Source organism: Amblyomma americanum, chromosome 1 (genome assembly GCF_052857255.1).
Source record: "Amblyomma americanum isolate KBUSLIRL-KWMA chromosome 1, ASM5285725v1, whole genome shotgun sequence".
NCBI lineage: Eukaryota > Metazoa > Arthropoda > Arachnida > Ixodida > Ixodidae > Amblyomma > Amblyomma americanum.
Window position 1 is genome coordinate 462,783,504 of NC_135497.1, and position 21,657 is coordinate 462,805,160.

Genomic DNA, 21,657 nt, shown 5'->3' on the forward strand with positions numbered 1-21,657 from the left:
ATGCGCGCTATTTCAAAGCTCTCTCGTCTTCCTGGCCACCTGGTGAATGTAATATTAAACGTCAGGATACATCGATGCACGGTGGGAGTAATTCAATGATCTCTGTTGCATTGTAGTTCGTTTGCCCCTCGCCATAGACTCAAGTGCTGCCACCCCACGCTGCTGGCTGGACTAGTCATTGGGTGCCATTTATGATGCGAATATATTAGGACTGATAAGGAAAGGTCTTTGGATTGTAGTAAACCTCGCGCATATATCGTAATAAGCCACTCATGCCACTTGACTTTAGCTGCTCAGTGCACAGTGAAGGTATCAGCTATGGCAGTCTGGATGTTACAAATCTAGCGCTTAAGGGTTCCTCACGGGTGCCTATTTCTCCTTCAACTTTCCTCGCGCGGTTTAAAATGAGTGTATCATGTCAAGAGATTGATTTGGGTCTGGGGGTGCTGAGTACCGTGGATGTATCCTACACTTAAATGAATACCAACACATCTAGAAGAGGAGAGAGTTACTACTATATCAGAGATGCTAGATCATCGCCGTGCATGACATGTGCAAGTAGTGGGTTTGGCTGCTAAAGGAAGCAAGTGGATTATCTCACATTGTCAGAAAAGCTGTTTTCGAAAACAATTACTTGGTTAGATTTTTTAAGAAGAATAAAATGATTCTCTTTCACTCAAACTCAAACTTCCACTGAAGAAGAACAAAAATATTTTACCTTGGCTTTTCTTGTTTCAAAGACTATTAGGTCATTTCGTGTATAGCCACAGAGACCCTCATATATTCTGTTCTTGTCTGCGCAAGCAACAGCGCAAGTATATTGACTTACGGTTTTTGATTCAAATGAACCGCACTGTGTGAAAACACACACCCTGACATTAATATTATTTTGTCTGCTTCTTTGTCGTCAAAAATAAATTGCTCATTTTCCGTCCGTCTTTATGCTCACCGTAACCGCATTTATTGCAATAGCATTAGCACTCGTATGAAGGAAAAAGCAGTGTGACGTCGGCGTCTCCGAGAAGCCTGCAGCTACCAACTCTGGCAGGTGGTGCGGAAGGAGATTTCCCTCTCTCTGCCTGCCACGTGCCATCGTTGTCAGGTGGAGAGAAGACAACCCTTCTACACACACGTAGGGGAGAGGCAGAACAAAGAGTGAGTTCGCAAAAAATGTACATGGCCAGGAATCACACATAAAATGTAAGTATTAGAAACGCTCACGAATAGAAATTGGATAAGAAAAGAACGAGAACAGGTTTCCCAGTGAAATAAACTGGGAGGCGCTTAAGGTTTGCCCTAAGCTATAGAAATTTCGGGTCCCATTCGCATCTACTACTCAGTTACCTAATTCCTAATTAGCACGCTCATAATTACTCATCTACGAATCAGTAAACGTCACTAAAATACTTCACTGGCTCAAGGACCCCAACGCATTCACTACATCCACCTTTATTCATCTTGAACCAGCCAGGCCTTCGCTAAAGTACTCAGATCTCCTAGAGCTTGCAATGTCGACTTTGATTGGACCTCTTCAAACATCCGGCTTAAGGGAATGGTCAAGACAATCACTCTACATGTGGTCCGCACGGTGTTGCAGCATTGCATCACACTCATGAACTGGCACTATTGTCCACTGACCAGGCAAAGGCGTTGGTTCGATCGAGTGTGCGATTCATTTTTTTTTTCTTTTAAATCACGTCAATATTGGTTCACTTCTTTCTTCTGGGCTACGCCTTTGTTTGAAAACCTGTTCCTAGCGCTTGATTGTAAATGGCTGTCTCTCACAACCAGTCTGCATTCAGTCCACTGTGAAACAAGGTTGCCAACTGTCCCCGCTCCTGTTCACGCTGTACTTGGAGCCACTTTGCATAAGTGTTATGAAAAGTAGAGCCGTCAGTGGTTTCCGTAATATGGGTCACGAACTGAAGGTATTTGACCTCGCGGTTTTTTTTTTGCGCTGGTAAGCCTAGCATCGATGAGGTAATTCGTTTAATAGAAGACTTTGGTTCAATGTCGGCAGCTCAGACTAATCTTTCTAATAGTTGCGGTCTCCGGTTTGGAATCTGGGGATTGACACCTGCCGAATACGCTGGTATGCGACGGAAACGGAGGCCACCCAAGTGCCTTGCCGTCCTTTTGAATGCCTAAAGCATAGTGCAGATTACTGGAAAGACCACGAGCCAGAGCTTCACCGCTTCGCTCTGACTTTTGTCCCCCATGGTTTCTCGATTTTTTGCAGGGCAACCGCATGCTTATTTATTTATTTATTTATCTATTTATTTATTTATTTATTTATTTATTTATTTATTTATTTATTTATTTATTTATTTATTTATTTATTTATTTATTTATTTATTTATTTATTTATTTATTTATTTATTTATTTATTAAGACCGCAGAGTTGCTTTGACTGCAAGCAGGGATGAGCGCAAAATATCTCAATGAAATACCATAAAAAATACAAATACATTGCGCCCCCAGACACATGATACGATCGTGGGCATATATCAGTATACACATACATATCAAACGAACACATTACAAAGTTCATGCACTGAAGGCTGTGAAGTTACCAAGCAAGGTTTTCATATTTGGGCTATCCACTAGGCACTTCGGCAGTTTGTTCCAGTTGTCAATTGTGTTCATATAAAATTAGTATTTAAATGTATTACTATGAGCTCGATACTCATAGAAAACACTCTATATCTAGCGTTATCACAGGGTTTTCGCCGCCACTTTTGTGTGGGATTCATGTCTTGAATCTGCGAAGCGTGATAACATTTTCCGGCCTGTAAGTGCTGGCGGCCTTGGTTTAGTCCACCTGTATGTCCGGCAGATAGTTTCACGTCTTATGTTTTTCCGTGACACTGCACACCCAATATCGCGCGCATTCTCGCAAGTCAATTAATTCATATTTTACCGTAATCGTAGGGTCTTCTCATGTTTGTGATCGCCTGTGTTCGTGGGGCTTAATGCATGAGGTGCATTTGGCTGTTCGTTTCCTGCTTGTTCTTTTCTCCCCTGAGTTTCTGTTTTCAGTCTCGAGGAAACAGTTGTACAAGGATTTAATCGGTATTCCCTTCCCTCCACCTATGTAATGTTTTATGTATTTTGGTTTAGAGGGAGATGACGCACTCACAGGAGTAGGTAGATGCCCCTATCGCCGTGTACCAAACATATTTCTATAAGCTACATAGCGAGACATTGCCCGTTGAAACATGGTAGAAAAAAGGGCTTTTTTCTGCTCACGGTAAATCGCCGCCTTTGTGATGCTCCAGAAATGATTGAGCGTTGTTTGTTCGATTGCAAAGATGTAGTACACTTTTGCAGTACACTGCAGCAGTCATTGAAAAAAAGACAATTCACCACCGCATTGTGTGCGGTATCTCACTGCACAGCAATTTGTTGGCGAGCGTTTAGACACGCTCTTTCTGAGAGAACTACAGAGCCTCTGGAAACGCGCATCATGGACGGTCATTGTGAATTTGTTGTTTCTACAGAAGACCACTGCAGCAAAATGAAGTAATTGTACACCCTGACTAAATTTAAGCCAGTCACAACTACCCCTAGTGCTCTGCTCTTCATTGCCCTCTTTCTAGTGTGTCGTTACTTAAGTGTATGGTATTATGATGTAGTAGTATCTGCCCTGCGTCGGGTCTTTTCTTGCACTTGGTTGTTTAGGTTTGTTGTATATGCATTCTGTTGATTTTTGATCGTTTTCTTCCTCGTTTATACATAGTTCTGCACATAAAACATTACTTCACTGTAATAAATACTGCGTTTAAAAAAAGCCATCGTGGACTATAGGTAGCGCCTCCGTCTCACATTCCGAACGTCCTGGTTTCGGTTCCTTCCGAAACGTAAGTTGACTGAATTTCCTTTTCAGCTCAATTTATAATTCTTCGCAACCAACGAGATTTTTCTATCCATGGTAAAACAGCGCAGAAAAGCAGGAAGACGGAACAAACACGACGACACGAGCGCTGACTTTCAACTGGTGATTTATTATGGACGTGTGTACATACACTATTCCCGCCAAAAACTAAACAGAACAAAAAATATTCGCCCCGCCGTGGTGGCTCAGTGGTTAGGGCGCTTGACTACTGATCCGTAGTTCCCGGGTTCGAAGCCGACCGCGGCGGCTGCTTGTTTATGGAGGAAAAACGCTAAGGCGCCCGTGTGCTGTGCTATGTCAGTGCACGTTAAAGATCCCCAGGTGGTCGAAATTATTCCGGAGCCCTCCACTACGGCACCTATTCTTCCTTTCTTCTTTCACTCCCTCCTTTACCCTTCCTTTACGGCGCGGTTCAGGTGTCCAACGAGATATGAGACAGATACTGCGCCATTTCCTTTCCCCAAAAACCAGTTATTTATTTATTATTATTTAAAAAAATATTCAAGAAACTCTCCGTCATCACTGAACATCTTAAATCTACCTCGCTGGAAATGCTTGCTCCAAACAGGTGATTTCGTGGTTAGCCAGTGATAATGAGGGCTTGCTAATGCGTGCTGCACCCCCTTTGTCAATGTGATATGCTCTACTAGTTCCCTTACGATCTGATCTTTATGTTTGAAGATGACGGATGTCTGATGAAGCAATGGGGCGCACGTGTGCTTAGGTTGCTTGCAGTACAGCGCCAAATTCGAACCGGCTGCCCTGTCCAAAGAATTGTGATGCTCCCTCAGCGCGGTCGTTGAGACATCGACCAGTCCGGCCAACATACCATCCACCGCATGAAAGGGGGATCTTGTATACTACACCTTCGACGCACTCAACCCTCCTCTCTACGTGTGCTGTGGTACACCCACCACCAATCTTTCTTCCAAGTAGGGACTCACGACACGTATGATGACACCGGCTTTTCAGCAACAGAGAGTAATTAATGATGTGGCATTAGAACGCTATCGCCTTTCCTCCCCATCAATCCACTTGATCATAACTACTTTTTCCCCGTAGGCCATAGTACTCCACCATTCTTGCGCCCTCGAGGACAGATCACCCTCACAGTAGGAGCCTTTCTTCCCGCTCGTTCAGCGGGCGTGCGTTGCATCATGCCTGTGCGAGGATACATTGTGGCCTCTCGCACACCGCGAAGGCAGCACGTGATCTTCCTCACCCGTCATGCCTCACCCATCATCACCACATGATCTGCCTCACCTATCATGACCACGGGGCACCTGGCGCCGGTTCCGGAGATCTACGTGCGGTACCTCGGGAGAAACAAAGAGAGCTGTTAGGTACGTGCTCAAAATTATGGAGGTGACTGTTCATGCAGGACAGAGAGGCAGCATCGACTTCTTCAAGAGTAAACTGCATTTCTGGTTTCGTATTGTTGAGGTGTAGAGCGGATGTATCCGATGCTTCTTTCTCCAGGACACAGCAGCTGTTCAGGTACCTCAAAAAAACTTTTCCTCAACTAATGCACAACTAGCTGTCATTGGGGCTGCAGTTGAGTACGTAGCCACAAACCTCCACATTAATGATCAGTTTTCACTGATTTCAAAGTAGTCCTTCAAGGCATACTAGCTGCTCTATGCCGCAGGTCGCATGAACAACTGGTTGCAGAGATTTGCGGGTTATACCACTGCGCTGTATCGAAAGGTCAAGGCATCATTTTCAATCGCTGCTAGAACAGTGCGGTATAACAGGAAAAAACCATGCGGACGACGCTACCCGATCTGCCAGCAATGACGGACTTCGTCTGTATTCCTATGTCAAGAGTTGACGCAACCTGTGAGCTACGCAGCTTGGCGCTGGAGCTCACACTTTATGTGTGGAACATTGGCCAGTTTTTCAACCGCTGACTTTAGGCATTGGACCTTGGATTGTGCCTTCGTCTTCCCCTTAATGTGCTACGTCGCGAAGCCGCATTGCTTTGCCGTCTGTGACTCGGGGCTGCATTTTCAAAGCATTACACGTACCGCATTGCTATGGCCGACAGCCCTGCTCGGGAAATATGTAGCTACGAAGAAACAACTAGATATCTCCTGCCTGACTGCATTGCTTTGGCGACGGAAAGACGTACGCTGCGTTGTGCCCTGGACCACCTCGATCCTCGCTCTTTAACAGAGAATAATATCCTGGGGCCTCGGCCACTGTAATCGACTGCCCTCAAGGCCAGCAAGGCAATTTTTCTTTATAAGCAATTTGAATGGAGCAAGGGAGCAAACACAAGAAGACAAAAAGATAAAAAAATGGCTAGCAAGGCGCTCCTGCTATCTTTCTACCTTCCTGTGTTCGTTCTCTTGCGCCATTCTAATATTATTATGAACCAACTAGCCCCACAGCAAGTACTCCAGTTTTGCTTGCTGAGGGCGACTGGCTTTAGGGACCATTATGACTGTTCCCCACGCCCCTTCTCTATTTCCTTTCTCAATCCCATCATCTCTCTTCCGCAATGCAGGGTAGCCAATCAGAACTCCCTTCTGGTTGAGATCCCTGCCTTCCATCTTCATCTTTATCTCTCTCTCTCTCAGCAAAATCTTTTAGGGCAGGATTTAGGTACACGAGGCTTGAGCTCTTCCGTTCTCAGATTGCCGGCCTTAGCTACTCCGCCCTTAACATATAGTACTAACCGTTGCGCGCATATATACTGACATACCCATAAATTCTCGACAAGCCCATTTTTCAGCGATAAAATATTTATGAACGCCATTTTTTAACATATCGTAAGATTCCACTGGAACAATCAATTATACCCACATCTCGCCTCGATAGGCTTGCAGTTTTTTGCAGTTAATGTTTTTCCTGTCGTCAAAAACGTTTCCTATTGTTTTTTTTTCACCGTTTTAACTACTCGAAGCGGTCGAACCAAGTTTGAAAGATGATTTCGCTATGCATTGGAATATAGAATCATTACCCTCGGTATTTCCACAGCCGTATTTTATATAAAGTGGTAAGTCGCACGATTAATGTGGACAGCCACAATCTTTGTAAGCACTGTGCTGTTCAGCAGTCCAATGTCCATGAGCGCCAGCATTAGCTTCGTTATCTTCGTCTTCGTTACTATTTTCCTCGAACGTCAGCGTCGCTGGCTGCTGGGCATCGGACCCCAACTGTCTTTCTTGCAATACCCCTCGGGTGAAAAGCGAATTCCTGGGGGCCTATAGGGACACAAGACGATAGCTGCGTCGTAGTAGGTTTTAGGTGGTCGAAGTTGGCAAGTGGGCGGTCGAAGCGGACAATAAGGGTCCTGGTATTTTCTCGGCAGTTTTGCAGACTGCACGGGCTGTACGAGGGCACCCATAGCCAAACCAAATATTCAGGACGATAAGATGGCTGGAAACAGGCAGGAGCGGTGCGGGTGGGCTTTTGACGGTGCTGGTCGTCAGATGTAAAGGAATGGGTGAGTTTACGGCATTCGTCGGCATGCGCGGCGGCTTGAAAGACGGCTGTAAATTTGGAGGAATCTGGGCTTCAAGAGAGGATCGTGCCATAACGGATAGAGACTCCCGTCCATAGAGAAGAAAATACGGGGAAAAGCTAGTGGTTGCTTGCGTTGCAGAGTTGTAAGCGTAGGTAACGAAGTATAGCATACGGTTCCAGTTTGAGTGATTAGCAGAAATATCCTTAACCACCATATCGCCGAGGGTCCGGTTAAAGCGCTCGGTTGTGCCGTTCGTCTGCGGATGGTACGAAGACGTTGTGAGGGTAACGATATGACACTCCGGAAGAAGAGCTTCCTCGACGCCGGACAAGAAGACGCGACCCCGATCGCTGAGCAATTCTTGATGCGCACCGTGACGAAGAATGATATTCTCAAGCATGAAACTCAATTCTTCACAGTTGCCTCACCATTAAAACTGATGTCCAAAAATCCTGGGCTTTGCTGAGAGCCTTGTCTGGAAGCGTTTCTTTGACTCGTTACGACAAGTTACGCTTCGCTATGATGCATATGGACAGTGCTGGCCGTGAAAGCTGAAAAACCCCCTTTAAAGGGGCACAAAGGACTTTTTTTCATTCTAAGCAAAAAGTGATTTTATAGCTCTTTCTGGCTAATTTTCTTCGGCAGCAACAGACATTTCTTGCTACGAAAATTGAATTTGAAAATGAAGCGCTTTCTTGCTGCCATTGAATTGAAACTCGCAACGTCAAGACCGAAAAGGACTCACTGATCGCCGATTTAAAATGAACTGCGATGCAGCATGGTCGCAGCGATGCGCGCACAAAAAACTGCATTCGCTTCTCTGCAGCTTGCTTACGAAAAGGAGGGATTGTGATGGTATTTTATTTTTTTCATCTTTTCGAGCTTATTAAAGCTCTGCTTTAAGTGAGGGTCGCTTTTTCTTTTTTTTTCTATCTGCACTGGTCCTTCAGCAAACGTTCAGATGCAATCACGTTCTAAATTCTGGCCAATGTGACTGACTCTGCTACCAAAGCGAATATGTGTCGTCTGTTAAAAAGCTTGGTGACTTGAGACGTTACAGGAGTACCGGAATACCGGAAATAACGGAGTGTTATTTCTTTGTGATGATCCGCAATGTATTACTGATCACTAATCTCTACGAGAGAATCGCATATGTCATGTAAACAATTCTTAATTGAAATTCTTCCCTCAGGTTGTTTCTGTTTCAACAGCGAAACGGTGGCTGTGATGTCAAAGTTAGTACAGGTCACGTAAGGCATAAGAAAAGCTGGGTTATTATAACTGCTTATTTGTTTGGGGTCATTCCCGATCCGGGGTAAGTTGATGACTTGGTGAATGAGTTCAATCGGATTAAAACGAGTGAAGTCAACTTGAACGCCAGAGCTACCATTCAGCTCTTGAAAGCGGCATAGCATGGCAGAAGATATTGGGTTATGAACTTCTTACCCGGTTCGTAGGCGAATTCTATGTGGTTATCCGTATATACCGATGTATTGCGGACGATTTTAAAGCGAAAGACGCGCCCCCAACTATTTGGTGCACGTGAAACTTTGCTTAGGTACCCTTCATTGATTATTGCGTTCCATTGCCGGTGGCTGGTGCGAAGCATTAAGGAAGCTAGGGACGCCATCGAAGTGAACACAAGACCGTTGATGGAAAACAAAAATGCGTAAAAAAGAAGTCCAGTGACCTCGGAGCATGCCACGCTTGTGTTCAACCGTGGCGTGCTGTCCATTTTTACACCGAGGTAAACAGCAAACACGTTCAGGTTCCTTGCAGCAAACGGCCGGGTATGGTTCCAAGCGCTCGTAGTGAGCCTTAAGCAAGAAGAAGCAGCCCTCTGCCTCCGCCTTTTTAAAAGCATGCAGCAATGCGAATTCTCTGCTGTAGGAGTCAGCAGTGTACTTGAAATCGTAGTTAATCGCAAAAGGCTTCGTCGGACATGTCTCCTATCACCTCGCTGGCGGTCGAATTTTTTTCGCACAGAGACGCTGTAACGCTCGTAAATCGCAGAATAGTTGAGATTTGGGCCAGTTGATGTATAGGCGAAAAACTAGTCGTAAAGATGAGATAGAAGAATGAGAAATGCGCACAATGACGACTGGACTAGCAACTGCGCTTTACTGAACAGGGCAGCTTCTCAGTGAGGCTCGCAGGACATGCGCAGCCGAACCAAACCCATCACCGGACAATGGCAACAGAAGAAGCAGCGGAACTATCGCCCACGCTACAAAAAAGCAATTTCTTTTTCAAGAAGGCCTACCGAAGTTGTGCTAAGGCCATCTTCACCATGCAACCTGATGTAGTAGGCTTCTGAAATTCCACGTCCTTCTTTTTCCGTACCTCAGCAAAGAATGCTTACGTTTCCAAACAGCGGGTAGCAGCCACACTCACGACAGTGACGAGACAAGTTTTTTCCATCAGTAATACCCAATTAGTTGAGTTGTTAGCGCAGCTGGTCACTTAGACATCGCATGCGAGGAAAAACGTATACACTACTCTTGTGCAACATTTCGTGAAAACATTTTCATGCTTTGTTGTACAACTAGGGATGCTCGATTTGCCTTGTGATAATGATGATGATGACGATGATGATGATGAGTTCCTCAGGCTTAATGAGACATACCCACGGCGGGGGATTGGCCAGGGTGCATTGCTTTGCGATATACGCGAGCACAGCCCCAGAGCTTGCAACTTCAACTTTCGTAATGTTGTGTGCCAGCCCGTGCACATAGGGCGTAACTTCAAATCTTTTATTTGTTCAGCGGCAACAACATCAACCAGCTTCGCATTCTCTTTTTTCATCTTCATCCTCCGGAGCAGGGATTCAGCAACCGATTTCAGGAAGAGCTTTGAAGTCGTACAGCGCACAAACGAGACACCTGAGGTAGACAGGCACCTACTCAAATTATGGGATCAGCATGCGAAACTCGTTCGCCGTTGGAAGACCCAAAAGTTGAACCGCCAACTTCGAACCCGCATAGTCGAGCTCACGGAAGAGGCACAAACGTACAACACGCAACTCTCGCATCAGAACTGGCAACAGTTCTGCGAGTCTCTGCGAGGCACTTTGGGCACGTCTCGGACATGGGCAATTCTCAGAAACCTGATAGACCCAACCAAGTCCAAGTCCGAAGGGACCCGTACACTCAAGCGGGTTTCCCACCTGTTCCCGGGTGACGAAGCAGCTCTTCTCGCAGCGCTCCGTGACAGATACATAGGAAGTGCGACTACAACACCTAGCACGATTACCTACCAGGGCAGCCCAAATCGAGCTTTGGACGCCCCCATAACGACGGCAGAAGTATACGCTGCGGCGCGATCCTGCGTTCGTAATACGGCGGCAGGTGCGGACAAAATCACCAACGCCATAATACGCAACCTCGGCAAAGACCAAATTGAGGATCTAACTCAGTACATTAACAATGAGCTCTGGGAAAAGAATATCATTCAAGAGTGGAAACACTCCGAAATCATCGTCATCCCAAAGCCGGGGAAGCCGCCCACACTTGAGGCGCTCCGCCCCCATCTCGCTCACGTCGTGTCTGGGTAAGCTCTACGAGAGGGTGATCCAAACTCGTCTGCAAAACTATATCGAAGACAACAACCTCTTCCCTCCTTCCATGATCGGCTTCCGATCCGGGCTATCTACTCAAGACGCCTTCCTTCTACTCAAGGAAGAGGTACTGGCGCACGTTCCCAGCGGAGGGGAGCACCTTGTGATGGCCCTTGATCTCAAAGGTGCCTTCGACAACGTGTCTCACGATGCCATCCTCAGAGAACTGAACAACCTAAATTGTGGGGAACGCGTCTTTCACTACGTCCAAAATTTCCTATCGAACAGAACAGCTACGATCGGCATAGGAGGTACACGGTCGGACCCCCAGGACATGCCGCACAAAGGCACGCCTCAGGGTTCGATCATCTCCCCTCTCCTTTTCAACATCGCGATGGTTGGCGTGGCCAGAAGCCTTCAAACAGTACCGAACATCGGATTTACACTGTACGCCGACGACATAACTATCTGGACTACCAAAGGCTCTCTGGCGACCAAAGAAGAAACTCTGCAGCAAGCTGCTACCTGCGTCGAGGACACGACATCCCAGTGCGGACTGCTCTGTGCGCCGGAAAAGTCAGAGATCATCCGCATAGAAGGACGTAACTACAAGTCTCCAGGAGACATTCAGGTCCTCCTACACGGCGTCCCCGTCCGGGAGACCCGACAGATACGCATCCTTGGCTTATGGCTCCAGAGTAATCGAAAAGCAACCCACGCTATCAAGCTGTTATCCACCGCAACACACCAAGTCGCCAAAATTATCAGAAGAGTGGCACGCAACCGGACAGGCATGCGCGAGGAGGACACGCTACGCCTCGTCCAAGCACTTGTGGTGAGCCGCGTTTCTTACGGCCTACCGTACCTGCAATTAACTAGACAAGAACTAACCAAAGTCAATGCCATGTTACGTACTGCCTACAAATATGCGCTGGGCATTCCTATCTACACTTCAAACGCCAAACTAGAGGCCCTCGGCCTCTCTAACTCATTCGAGGAGATCCAGGAGGCTGTTCTCCTCTCGCAACGTGCACGCCTCCTTCGCACGGACACCGGAAGGCAAACTCTGGAGCGGGTGGGCTACCCGGCAGACGTCCAGATAATACAGAGCACGACCAGCCTCCCAACAACATATCGCTCGCGGGTGTACATCTCCCGGATTCCCAAAAACATGTCGAGCGGAGCCGGGTCGGGCAGACGCTCAGCCAGAATAAATTACTTGAAGCGGACAGCGGCACGCAGCCCCCACACGGTGTACGTCGACGCTGCAACACACAGCGAGGTCACGCAGGCGACGGCAGTTGCGGTGAACTCCTCCCACAACGAGGTTGTCAGCGCCTCCTTGAAGCACACGACGATCACGGAAGCAGAGGTGGCAGCAATCCTGCTGGCGATCCAGTACGGCGACGCCCGCAACCAGGGTGTACACGTTATGACCGACTCCCAAGCAGCCTGTCGGCTCCTACTTGCAGGCAGAATACCCAAAAAGCTGTTGGGCATAGTAACCAACTCTATGAGCGCCCTTTCCTCCCTAAGACATCAGATAACGTGGGTGCCTGGTCACGCGGGATTAGAGGGCAACGAGGTCGCGGACGCACTAGCTCGAGGACATACCAACCGAGCGGGCTCCAACCCCGACTCAAGCTTTCTCCCCGAAGTTCCCGTCACCTACAACACACGACTCCACTTCCTAAGAACACAACGACAGCACTTCCCCCCTCCACATAAGAAGCTTAACGCTCAGGAAGCTCGGGACTGGAGGCAACTCCAGACCGATACTTTCCCCAATCTCTATAAATGCAGCATCATTTTCCCCGAGCGATACAGAGGCGAATGCCCGTGGTGCGAAGACCGGCCCGATGCATACCACATTACATGGGGATGTAAGGGCCCGAAACCCCCGGACATCACAACACATAGAACGAAGGAGCAATGGGAGGCCTCTCTGCTCAGCTCGGAGCTTGATCAGCAGCGCACACTCGTTGCGCAGGCTAGAGCGGCGGCCAAGGCCAATGGAGTCTTGAAATGAAGACACCACCCATTGTATATTTCTCTTAGTGTTTTTTATTTTCCTTGTGAATAAAGTTTTCTACTACTTGGAAACCCCGCTGCCTCCTAACGTAGGAGGTGTTTCTCAAAGCTGCTCTTTATAGAGTGATGGCAGCTTCTTTTTCAGTGCATGCATTGCGGAAATTATTCACAGCAATTCGTCTTTTCACAGTCTTAGAATGTGCGGACTCAAAGGGCAACAATGCCTTCTTGATCCTAGGCAGAAGACTTTGCACAGACGTCGCGCACTGCATTTGCGCAGCCAACGATAACTGTCGGTGCGCTGGTGATCCTAGCCCAGACAGCCTCAGGGGCAGTGCGGTAAATAAGCTTGGGCGCCATAGTTTGTGTACTTTTTCATCATTAATGCGAAATCATTGTATTCCCCAATCTCAAGGTTATGTCCGCGAAACATGAAGGCTTAAATGTGTCGCCAAATGTGTCCGCGCTATGACGCCACAAATATGTGTGCGAGTAATGTATTTGAATAATGAATTAATGGGTCGCGTAATATGCCGTGATAAAGGCTAATGATGACATTCATTAATTAGTTATTATGAGATAAATAATTAATCACAGTAATTATTGAACTAAGGGAAATTAGATTTAGCATGATAGCGATGATGGAAGTGATGATTATAATGATAAGTGCTGACCAAAGTCACGTGAAAGAAGACGCAAAAAATGACGAAGTCACTTGAGAAGTGATGGCGTCATACCAAAGTTACGTGACAAAGTCATGACGTCACACCAAAGCCACGTGACAAGATTACGGCAAAAAAAAACGAGGTCACGTGACAAAGTAATGACGTCAAGGCAGAAATCTAAGCTAGTTGATTGTGATTGATTACAAACGTAAGACTGCGCTCGTCCTGTTTGGTTCTTTTTTCTGTTCACGTCTTAGCGCTAGTCTTCTATTTATAAAGTGATGACGTCGTACCGAATTCACGGGACAAAACGACGCAAGGGTGACGAAGAGGCACCTAGGCGCACACAAGAGGCGCTTAGTCAATGCAGCAGCACATGCTTTCGCATTTCTCCAGAGCGGGTCGCCGCAGTGCTGTCAAACGTTTTTCGGGTAGCCTCCACCTGTCACATATCAAGTCTAATAGCTATCAAGACATGACAGACGTCGGCCCCTCCACAAAACGATTTGCAGAGCAGCTAAAGAAAAAAACTGTATCGCTAAAAGAAGAAAACATGACCATTGCATATTTTTTCTCTTCTTTAAACCTGGATCAACCTGTCTGAACGCGAGTCCTGAATAATATATGCTTTTAAAAAGGACTTGAATGCGGCTGCTGAAACTTTGCTGGGGGTGCTCGCCTCAGCGTGGCGATAACGTAACCGGAACATCTTGCGAAACACAGCGGTTTGAACTGATCACTGACCTTCATCACGCTGTTCATGCTCACTCTAAAATAGACGCCGTATTTGTATATTTCGCCCAATTATTCGATAAAGACCCACACATACGTCTAATAAAAAAAACTTGAGAATCTGAACTTAAATTTTAAGGCTATTTCTTGGATCATGAGTTTTTTGGCTAGTCGGTATCAAACAGTTCTTGTTAATGGGCGTTCATCATCCACCTCCCCCGTTAAATCGGGAGTACCGCAAGGGTCTGTACTCGGGCCTATCTTGTTCTTAGTTTAAATTAATGACATAAGCAATAACCTAAATTCTACAGTCAGATTATTTGCAGATGATTGCGTGATATACAGACCGATTACTGATCCTTCCGACTCAACTCGTCTACAAACAGACTTTAACAAGATGAATGATTGGTGCTCACAATGGAAAATGGAAATTAACACCTCAAAAACAAACGTTGTTAGATTTATCACAATATCTAGGGCCGAACCTTGTCATTACCATTTGAACAGTGTGTAGAATCAACACACATAATAAAATATCTAGGGTTGCATTTACCAGCAGACCTCTCATGAAACAGTCACATCGATACGGTTATTAACAATGTTTCAAAACACTCGGCTTCCTCAGGCGTAACCTACGTTTAGCTAATCCAGACACAAAGCTATTAACATACACTAGATTAGTGCGCTCAAAATTGGATTACGCCTTTTTGATATGCAACCCTCATCTAGCATACCTAGTAACAAAATTATTCTCTGCAAAAATAAAGCCGCCTGGTTCATATCTAGGAACTACTCGCGATCAGCGAGTGAAACTGAAATCAAAAATCTCTCAAATTATGTCTTCTCAAAAAACTTAGAATGCTTTCCATACTGCCATTTTACTACAAATTATATCTCAGTCATTCTACATTTGCTTTGTACCATATCAAGCCGGCTCATCAGATATTCCCACGCATTGATCACCGACTCAAAGTCGAACCCTTCTTTGCTAGAACTAACCTCCTCTTTCATTCGCGTTTCCTCCTCGCCATCCGACAATGGAATCTACTCCCTGGCGCCATTTCATCTGCAAATGATTACGAAGCGTTTGTAACCACCCTGAAACGCCACTTCGAGCTGTAACCTTCATCCTTCAATTTTTTTTGCATTCTTTTTGAAGCACTACTTTCGAAGACAACTTGAATGTTTGTTGCCATGTGTATTTATATTTTGAGTGTTTATGCTTTTCAACATGGTGTTCCCGGTCAACTAATTTTGTACTTATCGCAAATTTTTGTTGCTTTGTTTTTACTGTTGTTCCCCGCTCGGGTCGTTAGAGTATTTGAATAAATAAATAAATAAATAAATAAATAAGTAAAAATCGCGATCTTGAAATTCGCAAAATAAAGTCAAAATAGTATTAAAGAAACTGCAACTTCGAGGTACGTGGGGTAGGAAAGCACAAAGATTCAAACGTTATTAACGTCATCTCCCAAATCGGCTCGCTCGTAAATGAAAGCATATCTGAGTCTGACCTAGATGCCTGCCGCCTTGTTCCTACGCGAGATGTGATAAGAGCCTTGTCATTGTTCAGTTCAAGTCACCTGGGAAGCGCGACAGGGCACTGAATAAGGCCCTGACAACTGATGACAATGCCGTGACAACTGATGACAACTGATGACAAGGCCGTGACAACTGATGACAATGAGCTTATCACTTGCTGTCATTACAATGAAGTTGCTTGCGTCTTGTACCGTCCTCCACAAGGAATATCAAAGCGTTTCTGAATAAGCTTGATGACTTATTGGAATTTGCCAGCAGAAACAAGTTTTGTTTAACTGGTGGAGGCGACTTTATTATTAATGTTTTATGAGATAATAATCGTGCAAATGAACTTAGAAACAAGATTCAAGCTTCTGGCTTCACAAACCTGATGACCTCGCCAACCCGTGTTTGTTTCAAGCTGCTCTGCCCTTGACCTTCTAATTACCACGAACATCTGCATTGTTACCAGTGCTGGCACTATTTCAAGTGACATCAGTGACCACAGTCCTGTTTTTATGACCTATGTCAAAAACACAATCTTAAGCCAAAAACTAGCAGAATCATTCAGTTCTCAGCATATCTCGAACAACTCGCTTGGGTCGTTTAAAAATAGTATCAGCACGTGTGACTGAAGCCCTGTGTTTAAGGTAACTAAAGTGTACGAAGCATACTCCAAATTCATAGAAATATTTGCGAGAGTGTATACAGCACATTTCTCATTTAGAGCTCTGAAACGTTCTAAACAGGCAAAGAAAACTTGGGTGACACACGGACATCTAAAGCAAATCAAACAGGAAAACCGTCTTTACTTTCACTTTCTTCGCACACGGAAGGAGGAAAACAATAAATAATTTAAAACCTTTAAAAATAAGCTAAATTATACGCTTAAGCAGGAAAGGAAAGCTTATTACGAGCATCTTTTGTCCGACATAGGCCAAAAATGGGCAGATATTATTTGTAAAACAATAAATAATGTACTCGGCAGAGGTAAAGGTGATCCGTCTCCAGAAACTTTAACAGTTAACGGCGCCGACCAAAGTGTTAAAGTTCTTGCTGATCATTTCCATCATCACTTTACCAATGTCTCAAATCATAACAACTACAGCTTAACAACATTGCCCGCAATGAGCATCAATACCCCTGGAACCATCTTTCTTCGCCAGACGGACGAAACTGAAGTACACAGATCATTTCTATGCTTACAAAATAGCAAGGCACTTGATTATGACAACATACAAATAATTCCAATATTGTAAGCAATTCAATTCCTGATTCCAGTACTGCCTTATATATTTAACCTAGCATTTGAATCGGCTACGTTTCATGAGGGCATGAAGCGAGCAAAAGTCGCTGTAATCTTTAAAGGCGGAAACAGAATTGAAGCAACTAATTATCGACCGATTTCTATATTACCTGCTTTCTCCAAAGGACTAGAAAAGATCATTTACTTACGCTTAATAAATTTTTTAGATAAAATTAAGCCTTTGACAGATTGTCAGTTTGGATTCCGAACAGGCAAACCTACGGATACGGCGCTGCTTTCAATAAAATAAAATATATTACAGAGCATGGAAAAGGGAACATATACGCTCGGTCTTTTTGTTGACTTCAGCAAAGCTTTTGACCGACTCGACCATAACATACTTCTTAAAAAAAACTCATTTTATATGGCATGCGCGGAAAATCTCATGTCTTCCTTAACCCGTATCTCATCAATAGAAGCCAGTGTGTATTAACAACAGATAGTCGTTCTTGCTTCCAATATTTTTGTGGTGTACCACAGGGGAGTGTATTAGGCTCGCTTCTGTTTAAGATATATATAAATGTCATAGTTCATATTGACAACAGTGTTCAGTTCATTATATACTGTACTGTGCTTAATTCTGGTAATGATCCCAATGCCCTTGTGTTACATTGCAATGGTGTACTTGAAAAAATGTCTGTCTGGTCCCAATTAAATCGCATAAAAATAAACACCGAGAAAGCTCAAGCTATTTTATTTCGACCCTTAAATAAGAAATTCATTCTAGAAAATTCTTTAACGATTCAGTATAAAAATATTGACCTTGTCCTAGGTGTCTATTTTTCTTGCCATTTGAGTTGGGACACTCAGGTCAACTATCTTGCAAAAAAAATTTCTTCAGTGACTGGAGCTATACCGTGGTGTTGTACTGTTCTGTCGCAAAAAGTTCCACATCAGTTATATAGCGCCTTATTTGCCCCGCACATGAGCTACTGAAGTTTGGTGTGGGCAAGCACCACAAGAGAAAAAATTGAAAAGATCTTAGTTCTGATAAAAAACTTTTATCTAAAAACTTTTTTCCTCAACTAAAAAGGCAGTGACTCTCATATGTTCAGTTTTTCGGTATGCATTTCTATTTTGTCTTTGCTATGTTCATCTTTTTAAATTTCATTTTTGTTGTGTGTCACATGAAAGGTTTTTCCCGTGGTGTTGTGATTTGTGTTTTGTCATGCCCCTCCCGCTTGGGCCAACGCTGGCCTGGAGTATATCTAAATAATAATAAATAAAATAATAAATAAAAAGGTGCATTCGCTACATAGCTACTATTTATCGTCACTCTACGACAGGACATCTCTGTGCAAAATACAATATTATTAAATTTGACCATTACTATGAACATCGCTTGTTACATGTTTTCTAGTTTTCTCAGTATGAGAGCCAGAGTTTCCTTCGTTCGATGGCACTGCTGCAAACTGCAGCTACTCCTCCTTTAACTCGAATTTTTGAACCCTGGTTAGTCCAACACTTTCGCACTCAGTACAAACTGCAATCATTAAAACACAATCTGCCGGTCTTATTAAATAAGGAAAAACAGATAGACTTCAAATCCCAAAAAGAGCTACGAGTACACTTTTCTCAGTTGTAATTGAGAAGAATTGATAGTTGCAATATATCTTGCAGCCGCTCTCTACTTTCTTATGCTTTCTACTACACAGTTTTGTAATTAATGTTACCGTACTCTGTCATTAATGTCTGCTGCCACATTGTAAACGGCTCCAGGGCCCAACCAAGTTGTAGGAAGCAACTTTTAGCCCTGGAGACCATCCAGTATTCTGGTAAATAAATAGTAGGATTGAACTCAATTGTATTTTAGCATGTGTTTACCATAATTGGTACGACATTTGGCAACTTTCCAGAATTCAGGATGACGTGCGGGGTATGACACTATGCTTCTATTTAATTCGGCTAATTCAGCCACGGTTCGGATGTTTTTTATGAGGTGTTTGATCAGTGACATTTTCATAACCTAGAGCCATACATGGAGTCCACGCGAGTAACATTTAGTGTTTTGAATAAGTCGGCTGTAGGATGTTGGTATGGCACTTTACATGTAATTCTTATGGCACGTTTTTTCAATTCGACCAGCCTGAGCATGTTTTCAGTAGTTGAAGTGGCGCACAGTAGGATACCATAGTTAATCAAAGATATGAAGAGCGATTTAAAAAGTAGTGTATTAATGGATATGAGGAACGTCGGGCAATAGCTATGTATAAGACCAATGGTGCTAGATAATTTACCGGACAAATGTTCAATGTGTCTATCCCGTGACATGTTTTCATTGAAGCAAACTCCTAAAGAGTTATAGCACGGTTCAACTTCCAGTACATTATATTTGAGCAGGAGGAGAGGCAGTTCAATATTCGTGTTACGTGTATGAAATATAACTGCTTTAGACTTATTGCTATTAAATTTTAAATAGTTGTTACATGCCCCGTTATTAATTTGCGGAAGGGTGCCATTCGCACGAATACATAAGTCTGAGCCTTTGCTTCCCGAAAAAAACTTTGCTATATTGTCTGCATATAATATGTATTTGTCAGGTTCACTTATGAGTAGAATGTCGTTAATATATAACACAAAAAGAAACGGGCCAAGAATGCTGCCTTGGGGAATGCCTGTAGTCAACGTTTTAACATCTGAGTAGTGTCCATTTTTATAAACAAACTGTCTGGGATGCTGTACATACGAAGTTTACAGTGATGAAACCTTTCCACGAATCGCATACTAGTTAAGTTTGCGGAGCAATATTTGATGGTAAACGAGATTGAAAGCTTTTATGAAATCAAGAAAAATGTCTAGTACTATAGGCTTGTCCTCAAAGTTATCCAATATGAATTATTTTTGAGAAATGAGGGCAAATTCTGTTGATCGGTTTTTACGAAACCCGTATTGCGACAGGCTTATGATACTGTAGCGGTCGGTGAACGATGTGAGGCGCTCAAAAATAAGTTTCTCAAAGCGCTTTGAAACGCCTGGCAATATAATTTAACAGTACGCTGTGTTGGGCAAGTTAGAACTAATTCATTTTGAAGACTGGCAAAATTGAAATGGGACCATAATTTGATAAGTGATTCCGGTCACCTTATGTACTACTGTTACTTTGGCATATTCCATACGGCGAGGAAGAGGTACGTCTGAGATAGAGATGTTAAAAGCGTAAGCTAAGCAAGGCGCGATTGCATCTAAAACATAATTAACGGGCTTGATCTGAATTAACCTGATCATGGCTCGTAGTGGACTGTGGGGCGTCAAGTGACCAGTCTTCTATTAGCTTCACAATATTGTACCCTCCCCTCAGGGGTAGTGCTTCTGGCCCAAATCTGTAAACTATGCTACCTAAAAACCTTCCATGCGCATCTCCCTTGCTTTATATTCAGTTCACGTAGATCGGACAGAACTAAGTGTTTTCCTGTTTTTAAATGCTGCTGAACGATCTCTGTTCACTGTGTGTTCCGCTGACAGTATTAAAATGCCTTCCCCATTGTGAAGTGATGAATGTGAAGAAGCTTATCTCTACAGAAATGCTGCAAGGAAGGGCTTGCCTTACGACCAGAGGCCTCCAATTCGGATTAACTACAAATTTTACTCAGCGTCATTTAAGAGAGAAATTGCAATAGCTAAGGAGGAAGAGAATCTAGATTAAAATTCGTATGTCTGCAAACCAAGCTAAAAGAAAGCTCCATATAGATTCACGGAGTGCAAAAATAATTCCCCAGCCTTACACAGAATAAAATCTCGGGTGGTTTATCGACGGGAGGCCAAAGATAACCAGGAATTCTATTAGCAGGGTCTAGTATTACATTTTCATGAGCATAGAAGGGCCAGTGTAATCGGCCCCGTCCTTCTCTCCCATTGTGTTTAAATTGACCAGTGGGAACTGCTAAGCACAGTTTCATCGAAACTGTCTTCACTTCCAGGTTTCGATAGTATCAGGGTCTGCATGCTGCATATTTTAGCCCATGAGTTCGCTGAGAGCATTCTAGGTATTTTCATCTCATCATTGAAAAAAAACATGGGTTCCACAAAACTAGAAGGTGGCGAAAATTATATTCTTAAAAGACTCAGCGAAATTATTCGAAAGCGGCAATATTCGGTTATTAGCTTGGGCCTACACTTTGGTAAAGTTATTCGATTAGGTAGTACTCGGGCGCCTCTCAAGGCATGCTTAAGAGGTTCATGCATCAACCCACCACAGATTGGCTTACGGCAAGCTTACTCGATATGGTCTGCGCATGGCGAATAAAAACACAGAATCAGTTTTTTGATGCGACAACAGGAAGTGTCAGTCTTGGTGACGCTGAGTATTGCAAAGCCCTATGACAGCATAGAGCATTTATTTCTTCTGAACACCTGCATATTTACGCCCATCGATCTATCTCAGAACATGTATTCAAACATTTTTAAAGGATGCACGTCTCCACAGATCGACGCGCCTTCTCTTCTGACTCCTACGTTCAGACCAGAGCTGTGCCTCAAGAA

General features: G+C 44.2%; 1 protein-coding gene across 4 annotated transcripts in view; it reads left to right on the forward strand.

Annotated features, from left to right (window-relative positions):
* The window catches only part of LOC144116035 (solute carrier family 22 member 4-like), a 211,713-nt gene that overhangs the window by 73,102 nt on the left and 116,954 nt on the right, over positions 1-21,657 (forward strand). The window lies entirely within an intron of this gene.